An 18,144-nucleotide genomic window follows, 5' to 3' on the forward strand; every position below is an offset into this window, starting at 1 on the left:
TACTGCTGTTACCTCATTACACTGCAGGCACAGAACCACTCCAGTGTATTATTATGTCACTGTATTCTGATAGCACTATTGCATCTCTCTGTGTGTGACACCCCACAGCCCACTGACACCCAGAGCTGTGTGCACACTACTGCTGTTACCTCATTACACTGCAGGCACAGAACCACTCCAGTGTATTATTATGTCACTGTATTCTGATAGTACTATTGTATCTCTGTGTGACACTCCACAGCCCACTGACACCCAGAGCTGTGTGCACACTACTGCTGTTACCTCCATTACACTGCAGGCACAGAACCACTCCAGTGTATTATTATGTCACTGTATTCTGATAGCACTATTGCATCTCTCTGTGTGAGACACTCCACAGCCCACTGACACCCAGAGCTGTGTGCACACTACTGCTGTTACCTTATTACACTGCAGGCACAGAACCACTCCAGTGTATTATTATGTCACTGTATTCTGATAGCACTATTGCATCTCTCTGTGTGAGACACTCCACAGCCCACTGACACCCAGAGCTGTGTGCTCACTACTGCTGTTACCTCATTACACTGCAGGCACAGAACCACTCCAGTGTATTATTATGTCACTGTATTCTGATAGCACTATTGCATCTCTCTGTGTGAGACTCCACAGTCCACTGACACCCAGAGCTGTGTGCACACTACTGCTGTTACCTTATTACACTGCAGGCACAGAACCACTCCAGTGTATTATTATGTCACTGTATTCTGATAGCACTATTGCATCTCTCTGTGTGAGACACTCCACAGCCCACTGACACCCAGAGCTGTGTGCTCACTACTGCTGTTACCTCATTACACTGCAGGCACAGAACCACTCCAGTGTATTATTATGTCACTGTATTCTGATAGTACTATTGTATCTCTCTGTGTGTGACACCCCACAGCCCACTGACCCCCAGAGCTGTGTGCACACTACTGCTGTTACCTCATTACACTGCAGGCACAGAACCACTCCAGTGTATTATTATGTCACTGTATGCTGATAGTACTATTGTATCTCTCTGTGTGTGACACCCCACAGCCCACTGACACCCAGAGCTGTGTGCACACTACTGCTGTTACCTCATTACACTACAGGCACAGAACCCCTCCAGTGCATTATTATGTCACTGTATTCTGATAGTACTATTGTATCTCTCTGTGTGACACCCCACAGCCCACTGACACCCAGAGCTGTGTGCACACTACTGCTGTTACCTCATTACACTGCAGGCACAGAACCACTCCAGTGTATTATTATGTCACTGTATTCTGATAGTACTATTGTATCTCTCTGTGTGACACCCCACAGCCCACTGACACCCAGAGCTGTGCACACTACTGCTGTTACCTCATTACACTGCAGGCACAGAACCACTCCAGTGTATTATTATGTCACTGTATGCTGATAGTACTATTGTATCTCTCTGTGTGTGACACTCCACAGCCCACTGACACCCAGAGCTGTGTGTACACTACTGCTGTTACCTCATTACACTGCAGGCACAGAACCACTCCAGTGTATTATTATGTCACAGTATTCTGATAGCACTATTGCATCTCTCTGTGTGACACCCCACAGCCCACTGACACCCAGAGCTGTGTGCACACTACTGCTGTTACCTCATTACACTGCAGGCACAGAACCCCTCCAGTGTATTATTATGTCACTGTATTCTGATAGTACTATTGTATCTCTCTGTGTGACACCCCACAGCCCACTGACACCCAGAGCTGTGTGCACACTACTGCTGTTACCTCATTACACTGCAGGCACAGAACCACTCCAGTGTATTATTATGTCACTGTATTCTGATAGTACTATTGTATCTCTGTGTGAGACACTCCACAGCCCACTGACCCCCAGAGCTGTGTGCACACTACTGCTGTTACCTCATTACACTGCAGGCACAGCACCACTCCAGTGCATTATTATGTCCCTGTATTCTGATAGTACTATTGTATCTCTGTGTGACACCCCACAGCCCACTGACACCCAGAGCTGTGTGCACACTACTGCTGTTACCTCATTACACTGCAGGCACAGAACCCCTCCAGTGTATTATTATGTCACTGTACTCTGATAGTACTATTGTATCTCTCTGTGAGACACCCCACAGCCCACTGACACCCAGAGCTGTGTGCACACTACTGTTACCTCATTACACTGCAGGCACAGAACCACTCCAGTGTATTATTATGTCACTGTATTCTGATAGTACTATTGTATCTCTCTGTGTGTGACACCCCACAGCCCACTGACACCCAGAGCTGTGTGCACACTACTGCTGTTACCTCATTACACTGCAGGCACAGCACCACTCCAGTGTATTATTATGTCACTGTATTCTGATAGTACTATTGTATCTCTCTGTGTGTGACACCCCACAGCCCACTGACACCCAGAGCTGTGTGCACACTACTGCTGTTACCTCATTACACTGCAGGCACAGAACCCCTCCAGTGTATTATTATGTCACTGTATTCTGATAGTACTATTGTATCTCTGTGTGTGAGACACCCCACAGCCCACTGACACCCAGAGCTGTGTGCACACTACTGCTGTTATCTCATTACACTGCAGGCACAGAACCACGCCAGTGCATTATTATGTCACTGTATTCTGATAGTACTATTGTATCTCTCTGTGTGAGACACCCCACAGCCCACTGACACCCAGAGCTGTGTGCACACTACTGCTGTCGCCTCATTACACTGCAGGCACAGCACCCCTCCAGTGTATTATTATGTCACTGTATTCTGATAGTACTATTGTATCTCTGTGTGACACCCCACAGCCCACTGACACCCAGAGCTGTGTGCACACTACTGCTGTTACCTCATTACACTGCAGGCACAGAACCCCTCCAGTGTATTATTATGTCACTGTATTCTGATAGTACTATTGCATCTCTCTGTGTGAGACACCCCACAGCCCACTGACACCCAGAGCTGTGTGCACACTACTGCTGTTACCTCATTACACTGCAGGCACAGAACCACTCCAGTGTATTATTATGTCACTGTACTCTGATAGTACTATTGTATCTCTCTGTGTGACTCTCCACAGCCCACTGACACCCAGAGCTGTGTGCACACTACTGCTGTTACCTCATTACACTGCAGGCACAGGACCCCTCCAGTGTATTATTATGTCACTGTATTCTGATAGTACTATTGTATCTCTCTGTGTGACACTCCACAGCCCACTGACACCCAGAGCTGTGTGCACACTACTGCTGTTACCTCATTACACTGCAGGCACAGAACCACTCCAGTGTATTATTATGTCACTGTACTCTGATAGTACTATTGTATCTCTCTGTGTGAGACACTCCACAGCCCACTGACACCCAGAGCTGTGTGCACACTACTGCTGTTACCTCATTACACTGCAGGCACAGAACCACTCCAGTGTATTATTATGTCACTGTATTCTGATAGTACTATTGTATCTCTCTGTGTGAGACACCCCACAGCCCACTGACACCCAGAGCTGTGTGCACACTACTGCTGTTACCTCATTACACTGCAGGCACAGAACCACTCCAGTGCATTATTATGTCACTGTATTCTGATAGTACTATTGTATCTCTCTGTGTGAGACACCCCACAGCCCACTGACACCCAGAGCTGTGAGCACACTACTGCTGTTACCTCATTACACTGCAGGCACAGAACCACTCCAGTGCATTATTATGTCACTGTATTCTGATAGTACTATTGTATCTCTCTGTGTGACACCCCACAGCCCACTGACACCCAGAGCTGTGTGCACACTACTGCTGTTACCTCATTACACTGCAGGCACAGAACCACTCCAGTGTATTATTATGTCACTGTATTCTGATAGTACTATTGTATCTCTCTGTGTGACACTCCACAGCCCACTGACACCCAGAGGTGTGTGCACACTACTGCTGTTACCTCATTACACTGCAGGCACAGAACCACTCCAGTGTATTATTATGTCACTGTATTCTGATAGTACTATTGCATCTCTCTGTGTGAGACACCCCACAGCCCACTGACACCCAGAGCTGTGTGCACACTACTGCTGTTACCTCATTACACTGCAGGCACAGTACCACTCCTGTGTATTATTATGTCACTGTATTCTGATAGCACTATTGCATCTCTCTGTGTGACACTCCACAGCCCACTGACACCCAGAGCTGTGTGCACACTACTGCTGTTACCTCATTACACTGCAGGCACAGAACCACTCCAGTGTATTATTATGTCACTGTATTCTGATAGCACTATTGTATCTCTGTGTGTGACACTCCACAGCCCACTGACACCCAGAGCTGTGCACACTACTGCTGTTACCTCATTACACTGCAGGCACAGCACCACTCCAGTGTATTATTATGTCACTGTATTCTGATAGTACTATTGTATCTCTCTGTGTGAGACACCCCACAGCCCACTGACACCCAGAGCTGTGTGCACACTACTGCTGTTACCTCATTACACTGCAGGCACAGAACCCCTCCAGTGTATTATTATGTCACTGTATTCTGATAGTACTATTGTATCTCTCTGTGTGTGACACTCCACAGCCCACTGACACCCAGAGCTGTGTGCACACTACTGCTGTTACCTCATTACACTGCAGGCACAGAACCACTCCAGTGTATTATTATGTCACTGTATTCTGATAGTACTATTGTATCTCTCTGTGTGTGAGACACCCCACAGCCCACTGACACCCAGAGCTGTGTGCACACTACTGCTGTTACCTCATTACACTGCAGGCACAGAACCACTCCAGTGTATTATTATGTCACTGTATTCTGATAGTACTATTGCATCTCTCTGTGTGAGACACTCCACAGCCCACTGACACCCAGAGCTGTGTGCACACTACTGCTGTTACCTCATTACACTGCAGGCACAGCACCACTCCAGTGTATTATTATGTCACTGTATTCTGATAGTACTATTGTATCTCTGTGTGAGACACTCCACAGCCCACTGACACCCAGAGCTGTGTGCACACTACTACTGTTACCTCATTACACTGCAGGCACAGCACCACTCCAGTGTATTATTATGTCACTGTATTCTGATAGTACTATTGTATCTCTCTGTATGAGACACCCCACAGCCCACTGACACCCAGAGCTGTGTGCACACTACTGCTGTTGCCTCATTAGGTTACAGGCACAGAACCACTCCAGTGTATTATTATGTCACTGTACTCTGATAGTACTATTGTATCTCTCTGTGTGACACCCCACAGCCCACTGACACCCAGAGCTGTGTGCACACTACTGCTGTTACCTCATTACACTGCAGGCACAGAACCACTCCAGTGTATTATTATGTCACTGTATTCTGATAGTACTATTGTATCTCTCTGTGTGACACCCCACAGCCCACTGACACCCAGAGCTGTGTGCACACTACTGCTGTTACCTCATTACACTGCAGGCACAGAACCACTCCAGTGTATTATTATGTCCCTGTATTCTGATAGCACTATTGTATCTCTCTGTGTGTGACACCCCACAGCCCACTGACACCCAGAGCTGTGTGCACACTACTGCTGTTACCTCATTACACTGCAGGCACAGAACCACTCCAGTGTATTATTATGTCACTGTATTCTGATAGTACTATTGTATCTCTCTGTGTGACACTCCACAGCCCACTGACACCCAGAGCTGTGTGCACACTACTGCTGTTACCTCATTACACTGCAGGCACAGAACCACTCCAGCACATTATTATGTCACTGTATTCTGATAGTACTATTGTATCTCTCTGTGTGAGACACCCCACAGCCCACTGACACCCAGAGCTGTGTGCACACTACTGCTGTCGCCTCATTACACTGCAGGCACAGAACCACTCCAGTGCATTATTATGTCCCTGTATTCTGATAGTACTATTGTATCTCTCTGTGTGAGACACCCCACAGCCCACTGACACCCAGAGCTGTGCACACTACTACTGTTACCTCATTACACTGCAGGCACAGAACCCCTCCAGTGTATTATTATGTCACTGTATTCTGATAGTACTATTGCATCTCTCTGTGTGAGACACCCCACAGCCCACTGACACCCAGAGCTGTGCACACTACTACTGTTACCTCATTACACTGCAGGCACAGAACCCCTCCAGTGTATTATTATGTCACTGTATTCTGATAGTACTATTGTATCTCTCTGTGTGACACCCCACAGCCCACTGACACCCAGAGCTGTGTGCACACTACTGCTGTTACCTCATTACACTGCAGGCACAGAACCACTCCAGCACATTATTATGTCACTGTATTCTGATAGTACTATTGTATCTCTCTGTGTGAGACACCCCACAGCCCACTGACACCCAGAGCTGTGTGCACACTACTGCTGTCGCCTCATTACACTGCAGGCACAGTACCACTCCAGTGTATTATTATGTCACTGTATTCTGATAGTACTATTGTATCTCTCTGTGTGACACTCCACAGCCCACTGACCCCCAGAGCTGTGTGCACACTACTGCTGTTACCTCATTACACTGCAGGCACAGAACCACTCCAGTGCATTATTATGTCACTGTATTCTGATAGTACTATTGCATCTCTCTGTGTGAGACACCCCACAGCCCACTGACACCCAGAGCTGTGTGCACACTACTGCTGTTACCTCATTACACTGCAGGCACAGAACCACTCCAGTGTATTATTATGTCACTGTACTCTGATAGTACTATTGTATCTCTCTGTGTGACTCTCCACAGCCCACTGACACCCAGAGCTGTGTGCACACTACTGCTGTTACCTCATTACACTGCAGGCACAGGACCCCTCCAGTGTATTATTATGTCACTGTATTCTGATAGTACTATTGTATCTCTCTGTGTGACACTCCACAGCCCACTGACACCCAGAGCTGTGTGCACACTACTGCTGTTACCTCATTACACTGCAGGCACAGAACCACTCCAGTGTATTATTATGTCACTGTACTCTGATAGTACTATTGTATCTCTCTGTGTGAGACACTCCACAGCCCACTGACACCCAGAGCTGTGCACACTACTGCTGTTACCTCATTACACTGCAGGCACAGAACCACTCCAGTGTATTATTATGTCACTGTATTCTGATAGTACTATTGTATCTCTCTGTGTGACACTCCACAGCCCACTGACACCCAGAGCTGTGTGCACACTACTGCTGTTACCTCATTACACTGCAGGCACAGCACCACTCCAGTGTATTATTATGTCACTGTATTCTGATAGTACTATTGTATCTCTCTGTGTGACACCCCACAGCCCACTGACACCCAGAGCTGTGTGCACACTACTGCTGTTACCTCATTACACTGCAGGCACAGAACCACTCCAGTGTATTATTATGTCACTGTATTCTGATAGTACTATTGTATCTCTCTGTGTGACACTCCACAGCCCACTGACACCCAGAGCTGTGTGCACACTACTGCTGTTACCTCATTACACTGCAGGCACAGAACCACTCCAGTGTATTATTATGTCACTGTATTCTGATAGTACTATTGTATCTCTCTGTGTGAGACACCCCACAGCCCACTGACACCCAGAGCTGTGTGCACACTACTGCTGTTACCTCATTACACTGCAGGCACAGAACCCCTCCAGTGCATTATTATGTCACTGTATTCTGATAGTACTATTGTATCTCTCTGTGTGACACCCCACAGCCCACTGACACCCAGAGCTGTGCGCACACTACTGCTGTTACCTCATTACACTGCAGGCACAGAACCACTCCAGTGTATTATTATGTCACTGTATTCTGATAGTACTATTGTATCTCTCTGTGTGTGACACCCCACAGCCCACTGACACCCAGAGCTGTGTGCACACTACTGCTGTTACCTCATTACACTGCAGGCACAGAACCACTCCAGTGTATTATTATGTCACTGTATTCTGATAGTACTATTGTATCTCTCTGTGTGACACTCCACAGCCCACTGACACCCAGAGCTGTGTGCACACTACTGCTGTTACCTCATTACACTGCAGGCACAGAACCACTCCAGTGTATTATTATGTCACTGTACTCTGATAGTACTATTGTATCTCTCTGTGTGAGACACTCCAGAGCCCACTGACACCCAGAGCTGTGTGCACACTACTGCTGTTACCTCATTACACTGCAGGCACAGAACCACTCCAGTGCATTATTATGTCACTGTATACTGATAGTACTATTGTATCTCTCTGTGTGAGACACCCCACAGCCCACTGACACCCAGAGCTGTGTGCACACTACTGCTGTTACCTCATTACACTGCAGGCACAGAACCACTCCAGTGTATTATTATGTCACTGTATTCTGATAGTACTATTGTATCTCTCTGTGTGACACCCCACAGCCCACTGACACCCAGAGCTGTGTGCACACTACTGCTGTTACCTCATTACACTGCAGGCACAGAACCACTCCAGTGTATTATTATGTCACTGTACTCTGATAGTACTATTGTATCTCTCTGTGTGAGACACTCCACAGCCCACTGACCCCCAGAGCTGTGTGCACACTACTGCTGTTACCTCATTACACTGCAGGCACAGAACCACTCCAGTGCATTATTATGTCACTGTATACTGATAGTACTATTGTATCTCTCTGTGTGAGACACCCCACAGCCCACTGACACCCAGAGCTGTGAGCACACTACTGCTGTTACCTCATTACACTGCAGGCACAGAACCACTCCAGTGCATTATTATGTCACTGTATTCTGATAGTACTATTGTATCTCTCTGTGTGACACCCCACAGCCCACTGACACCCAGAGCTGTGTGCACACTACTGCTGTTACCTCATTACACTGCAGGCACAGAACCACTCCAGTGCATTATTATGTCACTGTATTCTGATAGTACTATTGTATCTCTCTGTGTGACACCCCACAGCCCACTGACACCCAGAGCTGTGTGCACACTACTGCTGTTACCTCATTACACTGCAGGCACAGAACCACTCCAGTGCATTATTATGTCACTGTATTCTGATAGTACTATTGTATCTCTCTGTGTGAGACACTCCACAGCCCACTGACACCCAGAGCTGTGTGCACACTACTGCTGTTACCTCATTACACTGCAGGCACAGAACCACTCCAGTGCATTATTATGTCACTGTATTCTGATAGTACTATTGTATCTCTCTGTGTGACACTCCACAGCCCACTGACACCCAGAGCTGTGTGCACACTACTGCTGATGCCTCATTAAGTTACAGGCACAGAACCACTCCAGTGTATTATCATGTCACTGTATTCTGATAGTACTATTGTATCTCTGTGTGTGACACTCCACTGCCCACTGACCCCCAGAGCTGTGTGCACACTACTGCTGTTACCTCATTACACTTCACTGCAGGCACAGAACCACTCCAGTGTATTATTATGTCACTGTATTCTGATAGCACTATTGCATCTCTCTGTGTGAGACACCCCACAGCCCACTGACACCCAGAGCTGTGTGCACACTACTGCTGTTACCTCATTACACTGCAGGCACAGAACCACTCCAGTGTATTATTATGTCACTGTATTCTGATAGCACTATTGCATCTCTCTGTGTGTGACACCCCACAGCCCACTGACACCCAGAGCTGTGTGCACACTACTGCTGTTACCTCATTACACTGCAGGCACAGAACCACTCCAGTGTATTATTATGTCACTGTATTCTGATAGTACTATTGTATCTCTGTGTGACACTCCACAGCCCACTGACACCCAGAGCTGTGTGCACACTACTGCTGTTACCTCCATTACACTGCAGGCACAGAACCACTCCAGTGTATTATTATGTCACTGTATTCTGATAGCACTATTGCATCTCTCTGTGTGAGACACTCCACAGCCCACTGACACCCAGAGCTGTGTGCACACTACTGCTGTTACCTTATTACACTGCAGGCACAGAACCACTCCAGTGTATTATTATGTCACTGTATTCTGATAGCACTATTGCATCTCTCTGTGTGAGACACTCCACAGCCCACTGACACCCAGAGCTGTGTGCTCACTACTGCTGTTACCTCATTACACTGCAGGCACAGAACCACTCCAGTGTATTATTATGTCACTGTATTCTGATAGCACTATTGCATCTCTCTGTGTGAGACTCCACAGTCCACTGACACCCAGAGCTGTGGGCACACTACTGCTGTTGTCTCATTACACTGCAGGCACAGAATAGTGTTGGGCGAACACCTGGATGTTCGGGTTCGCGAACGTTCACCGGACATGGCCGCGATGTTCGGGTATTCGCGCCGAACTCCGAACATAATGGAAGTCAATGGGGACCCGAACTTTCGTGCTTTGTAAAGCTTCCTTACATGCTACATACCCCAAATTTGCAGGGTATGTGCACCTTGGGAGTGGGTACAAGAGGAAAAAAAATATTTGAAAAAGAGCTTATAGTTTTTGAGAAAATTGATTGTAAAGTTTCAAAGGAAAAAATGTCATTTAAATGCGGAAAATGTCATTTTCCTTTGCGCAGGTAACATGCTTTTTGTCGCCATGCAGTCATAAATGTAATACAGAGAAGAGGTTCCAGGAAAAGGGACCGGTAACGCTAACCCAGCAGCAGCAGCAGCACACGTGATGGAACAGGAGGAGGCACAGGAGGAGAAGGCCACGCTTTGAGACACAACAACCCAGGCCTTGCATGAGGACAAGAAGCGTGCGGATAGCAATTTGCATTTTGTCGCCATGCAGTCATAAATGTAATACAGATAAGAGGTTCAATAAACAGGGACCGGAAACGCTAACCCATCACAGATGTTCACTGTTCATGTTACTTGGTTGGGGTCCGGGAGTGTTGCGTAGTCGTTTCCAATCCAGGATGGATTCATTTTAATTTGAGTCAGACGGTCTGCATTTGCTGTGGAGAGGCGGATACGCCGATCTGTGATGATGCCTCCGGCAGCACTGAAACAGCGTTCCGACATAACGCTGGCTGCCAGGCAAGCCAGCACCTCTATTGCGTACATTGCCAGTTCATGCCAGGTGTCTAGCTTCGATACCCAATAGTTGAAGGGTGCAGATGGATTGTTCAACACAGCTACGCCATCTGACATGTAGTCCTTGACCATCTTCTCCAGGCGAGCGGTGTTGTAGGTGGAACTGGGCGATTGCTGTTCTGTGGGCTGCTGCATGGGTGTCAGAAAATTTTGCCACTCCAAGGACACTGCCGATACCATTCCCTTGTGGGCACTAGCTGCAGCTTGCGTTCTTTGTTCCCCTCCTCGTCCTGGGTTTGCGGAAGTCAGTCTGTCGGTGTGGAACTGGCTAGAGGAGGAGGATGTCAATCTCCTCTCTAATGTCTCCACAAGGGCCTGCTGGTATTCTTCCATTTTGACCTGTTTGACAGTTTCTCCAATGAGTTTGGGAACATTGTCTTTGTACCGTGGATCCAAAAGGGTATAAACCCAGTAATCCACGTCGTCCAGAATTCGAACAACGCGCGGGTCGCGTTCGATGCAGTCTAGCATGAATTGAGCCATGCCTGCCACAGTCCTAACAGAATCCTCATCATGTTCTTCTGAGCTTGACGCACCCTCATCATCATCACCAGCATCACACCGTCGCCCACCTTCTTCCTCGTCTTCTTCTGCTGTCCATTCCCGCTGAATCGTGGAAGTCCAACGTGCACCGCTCTGTCCCTCGGCAGTGGGGGCGTCCAAGTCCTGCTCCAACTCCTTTTCTTCAGCATAGCTGCCGGGAGGACCAGCATTTCCTGAGGCAGATTGCCTGATGTTGGTATCATCATCACGCTGATCGTTGTCCTCTTGAGATTCCCCCACTTGCATCCTGACTGCGGCTTCCTTGATCTGCAGCATTGATTTTTTCAGCAAACACAGCAGTGGTATCGTAATGCTGAGTGAAGAGTTGTCACCGCTCACAAGCAACGTGGATTGCTCAAAATTTTGGAGGACTTGGCAGAGGTCCAACATGGTGGCCCAATCAGATCCACAGAAGCTTGGTAGCTGTCCGGATGCGCCTCAGTACAGCACCGTCATGTACTGGACCACTGCACTCTTCTGCTCGCAAAAGCGTGCTAGCATGTGCAGCGTCGAATTCCAGCGCGTGGGTACGTCACACACCAAGCGATGGTTCGGTAGATTGAACTGCACCTGCATCTTGGTGAGTCCCTCCGAAGCGGTACTGGACTTTCGGAAATATTTGGCCACTTGTCGCACCTTCAGCAGAAGATCTGCCACGCCTGGGTATGTCCTCAGGAACCGCTCAACAACTAGGTTCATAACGTGTGCCAGGCAAGGGATGTGTCTCAACTTAGCCAACTTTAAAGCGCGAATGAGATTGCTCCCATTGTCACACACAACCATGCCTGGTTTCAGGTCCAGCGGTGCCAGCCACAAATCGGTCTGTTCCTTGATTCCCTTCCAAATTTCTTCACCTGTGTGCTGCTTATCTCCAAGGCAGATCAGCTTCAGTAAGGCTTGCTGACGCATGGCAACAGCTGTTCTGCACTGCTTCCACGACCCTATTGCTGGGTTACCGATGCCGGATGAGGTACCGCTTTGAGAGGCGTTGGAGGAGAAGGAGTCAGAGTCGAGGTAGGTGCTGCTGTTATCTCTGAGGGACGCCGGTCCAGCAGTTTGCGGTGTGGGCAACACCCGCGCCGTAGCCGGTGAGGAGTCACTGCCAGGCTCCCCAAGGTTCACCCAGTGCGCGGTAAGGGAGATGTATCGACCCTGGCCGAACGCACTCGTCCAGGTGTCTGTGGTGAGGTGAACCTTGCAGGCAACGGCATTTTTCAAGCTTCTGGTTATTTTGCTAACCACGTGCTCATGTAACGCTGGCACAGCAGACCGCGCAAAATAGTATCAGCTGGGAACCACGTAACATGGGATGGCCAGCGTCATCATGCGCTTGAAGCTGTTTGTCTCCACCACGCGATATGGCAGCATTTCGCAGGCCACAAACTTGGCTATGCTGGCTGTTAGTGCCACGGCCCGGGGGTCATTTGCTGGCAATTTTCTCTTGCGCTCAAACATCTCCTAGACAGACAACTGAACCGTAGGATCGTACACTGAAGGACAGTTGGTTGTTGTTGTCGTGGTCGTTGAAGACTGGGAAACGTCAAGAGGACTGTTGCGGAAACTGACATCGTCGTCTACTACGGATGTTTGTGTACCACGTAATGGCTGGGCTGCTGCTGAGGAGGGTCTGGTGACAACGGAGGCAGTGTTGCTGGGGGCTGGACGCGAGCCGCTACCCTGGCCTTGCGTGTTTGACCACAGAGTGCTATGTTTGGCTACCATGTGGCGGCGCATGCTGGTGGTGGAGAGGTTGTTGACATTTTTCCCCCTGCTCAGTCGGGTCCTGCACACCTTGCAAATCACCATGGTAACATCCTCCCTGCAGTCTTCAAAGAAAGCCCAGACTTTTGAGCTCCTGCTTTGCTGGCGATTTTCTTTCGTGCCTCTTTGGCGTCTCACTTCTACGGCTATGCCTGTTGTGTCCGAAATACCCCGCCCCGCCTACTTTGTGGCACACGGCGAACTCTTGCAGCAGTGGGTTCTGCAGCAGACTCATCTGTACTGCTGCTATCCCGACAGCGAGGTTGTACTCGATAATCCGGGTCGGTGTCCACATCGTCCAAAACCTCCTCTTCCATCTCCTCATCTGTGACTGTGTCTGTGTGCAGTGGACTAGAGCTCCCCAGAACACCCTCTGCGCACCTCACTCCCATGTCTTCAAGATGTTCTTGGTGGACCTCCTGCAATTCCAATTCCTGCGCACATTGCTCAGGGATTTGGGTGTCTTCGTCCTCGCCTTGCATTTGAATGAGTGGTGCAGTTTCCTCGCACAATGGTTGTGAATCCGGGCACAACATTTCTGGCTGTTCCATTGTTTGTGGGGGTAGGAGTGGGAATAGCTCCTCCGAAGAGGCCATTGTGTCCGGAAATAATTGTTCGGACTGGTTATTCGGCCATTGTGTGCATGGTGTAGCTGCTGGTTGTGTCGCCGTTGTGCCCACTGGCTCCTTGTAACTGGCAGAGGACCTCGTGCGTGACAAGGATGTGCTGGTGCTGCTGCTGCTTAACCCGCTGCTGGACGCTTGAGAGGTCATCCAATTCATTATCCGTTCCTGCTCTTGTGGATCAGTGAGGGTTGTTTGTCTGGCACACATGGGTGGTATTGAGTGGGTTTTCTTAGGTGCTCCACTGCGGCCTCTACGTGAACCGTCAGGGGAAACACCTCTTCCCTTGCCCCTCCCTCTTTCACTGGATTTCTTCATTATGGTTGTACTGATCCCAGCAGTACACGCACACTGACTGGCAGTACAGTGGCAATAGACAATGCTATATAGTATGTTATAAACTGGTGACAGACGGAAGTACTACTGATCCCAGCAGTACAGTGGCAATAGAAGACAATGCTATATACTATGTTATACCCTGGTGATGGACGGAAGTACTACTGATCCCAGCAGTACAGTGGCAATAGAAGACAGTGCTATATACTATGTTATACACTGGTGATGGACGGAAGTACTACTGATCCCAGCAGTACAGTGGCAATAGAAGACAATGCTATATACTATGTTATACACTGGTGATGGACGGAAGTACTACTGATCCCAGCAGTACAGTGGCAATAGAAGACAGTGCTATATACTATGTTATACACTGGTGATGGACGGAAGTACTACTGATCCCAGCAGTACAGTGGCAATAGAAGACAGTGCTATATACTATGTTATACACTGGTGATGGACGGAAGTACTACTGATCCCAGCAGTACAGTGGCAATAGAAGACAATGCTATATACTATGTTATACACTGGTGATGGACGGAAGTACTACTGATCCCAGCAGTACAGTGGCAATAGAAGACAGTGCTATATACTATATTATACACTAGTGATGGACGGAAGTACTACTGATCCCAGCAGTACAGTGGCAATAGAAGACAATGCTATATGCTATGTTATACACTGGTGATGGACGGAAGTACTACTGATCCCAGCAGTACAGTGGCAATAGAAGACAGTGCTATATACTATGTTATACACTGGTGATGGACAGAAGTACTACTGATCCCAGCAGTACAGTGGCAATAGAAGACAATGCTATATACTATGTTATACACTGGTGATGGACGGAAGTACTACTGATCCCAGCAGTACAGTGGCAATAGAAGACAATGCTATATACTATGTTATACACTGGTGATGGACGGATGTACTACTGATCCCAGCAGTACAGTGGCAATAGAAGACAATGCTATATACTATGTTATACACTGGTGATGGACGGATGTACTACTGATCCCAGCAGTACAGTGGCAATAGAAGACAATGCTATATACTATGTTATACACTGGTGATGGACGGAAGTACTACTGATCCCAGCAGTACAGTGGCAATAGAAGACAGTGCTATATACTATGTTATACACTGGTGATGGACGGAAGTACTACTGATCCCAGCAGTACAGTGGCAATAGAAGACAGTGCTATATACTATGTTATACACTGGTGATGGACGGAAGTACTACTGATCCCAGCAGTACAGTGGCAATAGAAGACAGTGCTATATACTATGCTATATACTGGTGATGGACGGATGTACTACTGATCCCAGCAGTACAAGCTGACTGGCAGTACAGTGGCAATAGAAGACAATGCTATATACTATGTTATACACTGGTGATGGACGGAAGTACTACTGATCCCAGCAGTACAGTGGCAATAGAAGACAATGCTATATACTATATTATACACTGGTGATGGACGGAAGTACTACTGATCCCAGCAGTACAGTGGCAATAGAAGACAATGCTATATACTATGTTATACACTGGTGATGGACGGAAGTACTACTGATCCCAGCAGTACAGTGGCAATAGAAGACAATGCTATATACTATATTATACACTGGTGATGGACGGAAGTACTACTGATCCCAGCAGTACAGTGGCAATAGAAGACAATGCTATATACTATGTTATACACTGGTGATGGACGGAAGTACTACTGATTCCAGCAGTACAGTGGCAATAGAAGACAGTGCTATATACTATGTTATACACTGGTGATGGACAGAAGTACTACTGATCCCAGCAGTACAGTGGCAATAGAAGACAATGCTATATACTATGCTATATACTGGTGATGGACGGAAGTACTACTGATCCCAGCAGTAAACGCACGCTGAGCTGACTGGCACTACAGTGCAGTGGCAAATATAGTATAGGAGGCTGGGGGGCCCTGGCTAGCCTAGCTGGTGAGAGAGAGTCTAACCTGCCTGCCTACCCAAAGCTAAACCCAAACGCAAGTGGCGGAGAAATGACGCGGTTCGGGTATTTATTTACCCGAACCACGTGACCCGCTCGGCCAATCACAGCGCGAACCAAACGTTTGGGGAACGTTCGGCCATACGCTGTCAGGCCGAATATACGTTCGACCGCATGGCCGAACACAAGGCCGAACACCACGAGGTGTCCGGCGGAGCCCGAACCGAACTCGAAGAGCCCAAAATCCGGGCGAACCCGAACAGTGGCGAAAACTGTTCGCCCAACACTAGCACAGAACCACTCCAGTGCATTATTATGTCACTGTATTCTGATAGTACTATTGTATCTCTGTGTGTGACACTCCACAGCCCACTGACACCCAGAGCTGTGTGCACACTACTGCTGTTACCTCATTACACTGCAGGCACAGAACCACTCCAGTGTATTATTATGTCACTGTATTCTGATAGTACTATTGTATCTCTGTGAGACACCCCACAGCCCACTGACACCCAGAGCTGTGTGCACACTACTGCTGTTACCTCATTACACTGCAGGCACAGAACCACTCCAGTGTATTATTATGTCACTGTATTCTGATAGTACTATTGTATCTCTCTGTGTGACACTCCACAGCCCACTGACCCCCAGAGCTGTGTGCACACTACTGCTGTTACCTCATTACACTGCAGGCACAGAACCACTCCAGTGTATTATTATGTCACTGTATTCTGATAGTACTATTGCATCTCTCTGTGTGAGACACCCCACAGCCCACTGACACCCAGAGCTGTGTGCACACTACTGCTGTTACCTCATTACACTGCAGGCACAGAACCCCTCCAGTGCATTATTATGTCACTGTATTCTGATAGTACTATTGTATCTCTCTGTGTGACACCCCACAGCCCACTGACACCCAGAGCTGTGTGCACACTACTGCTGTTACCTCATTACACTGCAGGCACAGAACCACTCCAGTGCATTATTATGTCACTGTATTCTGATAGTACTATTGTATCTCTGTGTGACACCCCACAGCCCACTGACCCCCAGAGCTGTGTGCACACTGCTGCTGTTACCTCATTACACTGCAGGCACAGCACCACTCCAGTGCATTATTATGTCACTGTATTCTGATAGTACTATTGTATCTCTCTGTGTGAGACACCCCACAGCCCACTGACACCCAGAGCTGTGTGCACACTACTGCTGTTACCTCATTACACTGCAGGCACAGAACCACTCCAGTGTATTATTATGTCACTGTATTCTGATAGTACTATTGTATCTCTCTGTGTGACACCCCACAGCCCACTGACACCCAGAGCTGTGCACACTACTGCTATTACCTCATTACACTGCAGGCACAGAACCACTCCAGTGTATTATTATGTCACTGTACTCTGATAGCACTATTGCATCTCTCTGTGTGACACCCCACAGCCCACTGACACCCAGAGCTGTGTGCACACTACTGCTGTTACCTCATTACACTGCAGGCACAGAACCACTCCAGTGCATTATTATGTCACTGTATTCTGATAGCACTATTGCATCTCTCTGTGTGACACCCCACAGCCCACTGACACCCAGAGCTGTGTGCACACTACTGCTGTTACCTCATTACACTGCAGGCACAGAACCACTCCAGTGCATTATTATGTCACTGTATTCTGATAGTACTATTGTATCTCTGTGTGTGAGACACTCCACAGCCCACTGACACCCAGAGCTGTGTGCACACTACTGCTGTTACCTCATTACACTGCAGGCACAGAACCACTCCAGTGTATTATTATGTCACTGTATTCTGATAGTACTATTGTATCTCTGTGAGACACC

General features: G+C 48.0%; 1 protein-coding gene across 2 annotated transcripts in view; it reads left to right on the forward strand.

Moving 5' to 3' along the window:
* Positions 1-18,144, forward strand: part of LOC137562448 (sodium/potassium-transporting ATPase subunit beta-2-like) — a 318,007-nt gene that overhangs the window by 69,801 nt on the left and 230,062 nt on the right. The gene's annotated exons all lie outside the window — the stretch shown is intronic.

Source organism: Hyperolius riggenbachi, chromosome 3 (genome assembly GCF_040937935.1).
Source record: "Hyperolius riggenbachi isolate aHypRig1 chromosome 3, aHypRig1.pri, whole genome shotgun sequence".
Taxonomy (NCBI): Eukaryota; Metazoa; Chordata; class Amphibia; order Anura; family Hyperoliidae; genus Hyperolius; species Hyperolius riggenbachi.